We start from the raw sequence: 5,886 nt of genomic DNA, 5'->3' as shown, positions 1-5,886 counted from the left end.
TATATATATATACGTATACACACAGGTATGTGTATGTGTATTTGCAATGATTTCAAACTAGGCCGACTTCTTATGCAATAGCTTAGGTGTGCGCGAGCGTGTAGGAGTGTGTGTGTATATGTTTGGCTGGCTGTGAGTGAGTGTGTGTGCGTGCGTGTACGGGCGCGGATATGCGTATATGTGTACGCATGTGAGTATACGTGTTCCTAAGGGTGAATGGGGCAAAGCTATGTGAATAGGGAACAAACATTCTTACTCTTGGGATGTTAAAAATAATAGAGGTGCGTAACTAGCAGTTTTCACCAACATATTTCAGCACGCCTGTCTATCTATCCTTTATTTATATATATCTACACACACACACCTATGTATACAGCCACACACATACACATATGTTATATAATTTGGTTTAAGAAGAGACGAAATTTAGATAATCATCCTAAAGTTATGATTTATATCAACATGATAAATATACACAACACAATAAATATACCAGACAAGGAACATATCAAAACAAATTTCCAGAAGAGAAATAAGAAATACTTGAGGTCAAAATATACGTGAGATGGATAAATAAAGGGTGATACATCGATTAAAAACTATATTAAATTCAAGATTAAAAATGTTGAAATTAATTATTAGAAGTTATAAGATACATCGACGGCAGTGAGAGATCTTAAAGGTGGATTTAAAAGTCAGAGAAATAATAACGATAAATTTGTTTTGAGAGTCCTAAAGTAATGTTTATAGAGGGTTATCTGATCCAGAAGCCGACGAAAAGCTTAATTTTTCCCTTTTTCTTATATTTCTTCGAACCTTGCTATATATTTCCTTATTTCCTGATGAAGGGGACATTGTCAGTGTGAAATTAATGGATTCATACCTTGTAAACAAATGGACTCCAGAAACAGCCGTCGAAATACATCTTATATGGTGCCAAAACCCTCTATGAACATATATACATATATACATATATATATATACTGTTGTGTCTGGGGAGAGTCATTTTCTTATTGTGCCTTAAAATTTAACACACTCACCGGTGTATATATATATATAGTCCGTATTAAATTAAGAGAAGAAAATGAAGAGTTAGTGGTTATATTTATTTATTAATAATCATTTCTTCCTACAGCTGTTTCATTTAATAAATTATCAATTTATGCATGAAATTTTCATTTATAAGTTCTGAGCAAAAAACAAAAAATTGCATGTTGACCTATCCGTTCATTCCAACAGACTAAATATATGGAATTGTTTTATTTTTTATTTATTCATATGCGTGAGGGTTAACGGATTAATTTAAATATAATAGAATAAAATGTATATATACCAGGCTGAGACAAACGTTTTTTTCAGATTTTTACAAACGATACAACTTGTCCAATCGTTGCTGATTTGTCTATTCCTTCATTTCATATATAAACATATAAACATTAATAATTTAATCTTCGTTTTACAGTTTTGATAATGAATGTTGTAAAAAAAATTGTAATTAGAGTCATTTCAGGTACCTGGTGAAAAAAAAAAAACAAGAAGGACTGAGTGGTAAAATAAATTAACAATGAGAAAGACCCAAGATCTATCAACGAACGTATGGTATAAAACTGGTTCAGTTTATTCAAGGGAAGTGACACCAGCCTAGAAGACAAACATGTTCAGGGAGACTATCTGGTGTGGATGATGAGGCCTTGCTTGATACGGCTGAAAATCAACCAGAGAGAAGCGCTAGTACGTTGTCGGCAGAACTTGATCCTTCTCAAAGCATCATCATTCTACACTTCCATAAGCTCGACTTTGTGGACAGACACTGTCGAGAAGTTTGTTTTTTCACAAACAAGTCCAGTGACGCAGGTTGGTGCTCTTCACCTTTCCGGGTCACTCTAAAAGCGGAGACATTCACCGCTAATGAGTCTCCGCAGTTTGAAAATATTCACAGTTCCACGAATTCCTGGCCGTCTTCCAGCTAAATGTCGTTGTCATTTTAATGTCTTCTGCGTAGTTGCGCAAAATTTTAAGTGATGTCTACGAAATGTAAGCTGATATGACATTGAACGGAGGCTCGAAAGTTGATGGTAGTCTAGGCTTTATTGCATACATAGATTTACGTACACCTAGAATCACACACACACACACACACACACACACACACACACACACACACACACACGTGCATATGTATATGTATGAGCATGTGTAAGCGTATGTGTGTGTGCGTATGAAAAGTTTCGCATGCCTCTAACAAAGTGAATAATGTGTGTGTTTGTGTGTGCGCGCGCACATGTGTGCATAATAACTTGCATATGCATTCTTAAAACATTCTGGCAGATTCGAATATGTTTACCGTTGTTGTGTTTCGTCTTTGAAGAACAACCTCTTTCACACAAATATATACTCAACACACTCCATTCATTAAATTAAGGGGGAGGACTCCAGGAGACTCGGTATTTGAACATCGTTTTGTCTCCTCAGCCAACGGCACCTCGAATTAATGAATCTAACAAGAGTTTGTGGATTTTGTTATCACATCAGAAATCAGTGCTCATATCTATCTATTGTCGATAGGCAGGTCTCAGCACACGTCAACATATAATTTTTGTTTGTTGAAGATATAAATAAGATCCACGGAAACCTGTTAGATTCATTTCTCTAGGATGCCTTGGTTTTGCCTTTAATATAAATATCTGGGAAATGAGAAGTTAAATCTGGGAGATGAGAAGTTTTTAGAATTATTCTCTTGTCGGTGGTATACAATCTGCAGCGCCAAGCATTTGCGTGTGGTTTATACCTTTCGTCGATATTCTAACTGATGCTAAACTGACTGATAGATAGATAGATAGATAGATAGATAGATAGATAGATAGATAGATAGATAGATAGATAGATAGATAGATATCAAAACACAACGTGATGTATTTTTGTGAAGCTGTTCACTACCTACTTAATAGATATATAGAGAGAGAGACCGAGACATACCGAAATAGTGCTACGCAATAATATAACGTAAACAAAACACGAAATCTAGATATTTATATGAAAATAACCATGAATACGTTTCACTTGGACATAAGCTTATTTTCCACGCGCAATAGTGTTAACGGTGAGGACATTATAATAAAAATTGTGTTCAGAGTTTCCTCTAAGAATCTTAACGCGTACTTTTCAAGAAGGGTGGAAATTATACGTAAGTACTGAGGACAAAGGGCCAGTAGGGGCCGCCAGATGCATGCGTATAGTTTTTAACCTTTGCATCCTACCAGTATCCAACAATCAAGCCTCTTCCAGGTGCTTTTCCATCCTGAAGTTTCTCGGTGTATGTATGTATGTATGTATGTATGTATGTATATATATATATATATATATATATATATATATATATATAGAGAGAGAGAGAGAGAGAGAGAGAGAGAGAGAGAGAATTCACAAAAAAAAAGTCGAAGACAGGTGGTGTAGACAACAAACAGATGCATTAGTTTAACGCTCGGGAAGTGAAAAAGTCTTTAACACTTCGAGCCTACGCTCTTCCACAGAAAGGAACACAGAAACAAACAAGGAGAGAAAATAAAGCTAGATCGCTAGCCACTACACATTCTTTATTTTCACTCCTTGGGTCTTACTCCTAGGGTCTTACAGCATATAAGGTGAAAGGGTGATGGTGTAGCTGTTAGCATCTCCGGATCTCAACCCTATCGAAAATCTTTGGTCCATCATTAAGCAAGATGTTTATGCCGTTGGACGCCAATTTAAGTCGAATGATATCTTATGGGCGACCATCAAAGCGGCAGCAGAAGCAATCCAACCTGCTACTCTTAAGAAATTGACAGATTCCATGACTAATAGGGGTTTTGAAGTTATCCCTGGAAACGACGCTCATGCGGCTAAATAATTTCACCATCACACCACCAACGTCACCACAACCATCACCACCTTCACACCAACACCGTCACCACTACCTTCATACCACCACTGTCAGCACCACTACGACCACGACCACCACCACCATCATCATCTTCGTCGTCATCATCATCTTCGTCGTCACAATTACTGAAATTAAACGGCATGTTGACAAGTCTGGACATCTTTGCTGCGATATCCATTTCTCTCTCTCTCTCTCTGTCTCTATCACTCTCACACACATACGTGCGCGCGCATACACACACAAATGCACACACACACACACACACCACCCTCTCTCGATGCCTCCCTCATGCTCTGGCTGGTTAATTAACGCAAACACACACACACACACATACATACACACACACACACTGTACAGAATTGCTTCGGACATAATTTACAACAGATTACGGTATTACAACGTGTAAGAACATGTCGACTGGATTGGGTTCAAGAGGATTAGAAGACAACAACAACAACAACAACGACAACAACAACAGTAATGACATCAGAAACGTCACCTTCCTTCACAGCTGCAACGATTACGACAACATGACCACTTCTACCACCGCCACCACCAACACCAGCAGCAACAACAACAACAATAACAAGAGCACCCCTACCACCACCACCACCACTATCACACCCACCAACAGCAACAACACCAACAGCAACAACGCCAACACCAACAACAGTGACAACCACAATAGCCAAAACAAGAAGGATATCACTACGTGGCTGGTTGCTTGACACGCTAGAAATAGCAGCGAAAAAAACACACACAGGAGGATCAATTAATTATGATTTGATTCAACATATTCCCCTCTCAGAGTCACACACTTACTGCAGCAGTTCTTCTAAGCCCTGTAAAAGAACTAGGAAGGTTGAGCTTCCAACTAGGCCATTCGTGATAACCTTAAACACCCCACTCATATGTCTACAGACGTAGGATGACTGAATGGTTGAGATGTTTTGTTTCATAATCACGAAGTCCCGGTTTCGTTCCCACTGCGTGGAATCTTGAATGAATATTTTACCACAACCGCGGATCGGTCCATCGGTCCAAGTAATGTGAGTGGAACTGAACAGACAGAAACTGCACGGAAGCCCACCGAATAGACTATCACTGTTAGCCAAAGTGTAAATTTTGTAATACACTGAATCACGCATAATTCTGTCTGAGGACTTCTTTAAGGGGTACATGTTTCTGTGGAATACTCAGCCATATAGTTGTTTATTCGATGATCGGGAAGTTCGGTTGATCGACCAACTGAATGCACAAAGTCGAAACCGAAGGCTGGGTCATTTACTTTTAATGACCGTTCATCGACATTATATCGTTGAAGTCATATCTATGACTACAGTCATAGATATGGTTTCAAGACGGTAAAATATGATTTAAGTGGGATATAGTTGTTATTTCTAACCAATCCAGCTAATACGAAAAGCCCCGCAATTGTGTTTTCTATGTGGGTTATGTATGATATATAATTATATAAATAAATATATACAATATACTTTGGCATACAGTCAGAAAACTAACCGACTAATGAATATTATATTAGATCTGTTCTGCTTGCAGGAAATCCAGGGTGTCGACCACGGTACACTGAGTGTTACTTACATAATAGATAATTCACACACCATCCGCTAACGCACTTCATTATTAAGTATTCTTTCTTCGGTTCCTCACCACTGAGACGTATGAATTTACACACACACACACACACACATACATACATTGTTGTTGTTGGCACTCCGTCGCTTACGACGACGAGGGTTCCAGTTGATCCGATCAACGGAACAGCCAGCTCGTGAAATTAACGTGCAAGTGGCTGAGCACTCCACAGACACGTGTACCCTTAACGTAGTTCTCGGGGATATTCAGCGTGAGACATAGTGACAAGGCTGACCCTTTGAATTACAGGCACAACAGAAAGAGGAAGTAAGAGTGAGAGAAAGTTGTGGTGAAAGAGTACAACAGGGGTC

The 5,886-nt window shown here is 38.5% G+C and overlaps 2 protein-coding genes across 4 annotated transcripts in view; both read right to left on the bottom strand.

Annotated features, from left to right (window-relative positions):
• The window catches only part of LOC106877747 (uncharacterized), a 260,355-nt gene that overhangs the window by 214,108 nt on the left and 40,361 nt on the right, over positions 1-5,886 (bottom strand). The window lies entirely within an intron of this gene.
• Positions 1-5,886, bottom strand: part of LOC106877776 (dual specificity protein phosphatase 14) — a 24,448-nt gene that overhangs the window by 14,934 nt on the left and 3,628 nt on the right. The window contains exon 1 of one of the 3 annotated variants that reach the window (XM_052974376.1): positions 1,334-1,348. The exons of the other annotated variants lie outside the window; for them this stretch is intronic. The gene's annotated coding sequence lies outside the window, so the exon portion shown is untranslated. Of the gene's footprint in view, positions 1-1,333; positions 1,349-5,886 lie in introns of those variants that run through there. 3 annotated transcript variants of the gene reach the window in all.

The sequence above is a fragment of the Octopus bimaculoides genome, chromosome 18 (genome assembly GCF_001194135.2).
Source record: "Octopus bimaculoides isolate UCB-OBI-ISO-001 chromosome 18, ASM119413v2, whole genome shotgun sequence".
Classification (NCBI taxonomy): Eukaryota; Metazoa; Mollusca; class Cephalopoda; order Octopoda; family Octopodidae; genus Octopus; species Octopus bimaculoides.
Note: the sequence above shows the minus strand (reverse complement) of the source record. Positions and strands in the feature narration are given on the sequence as shown.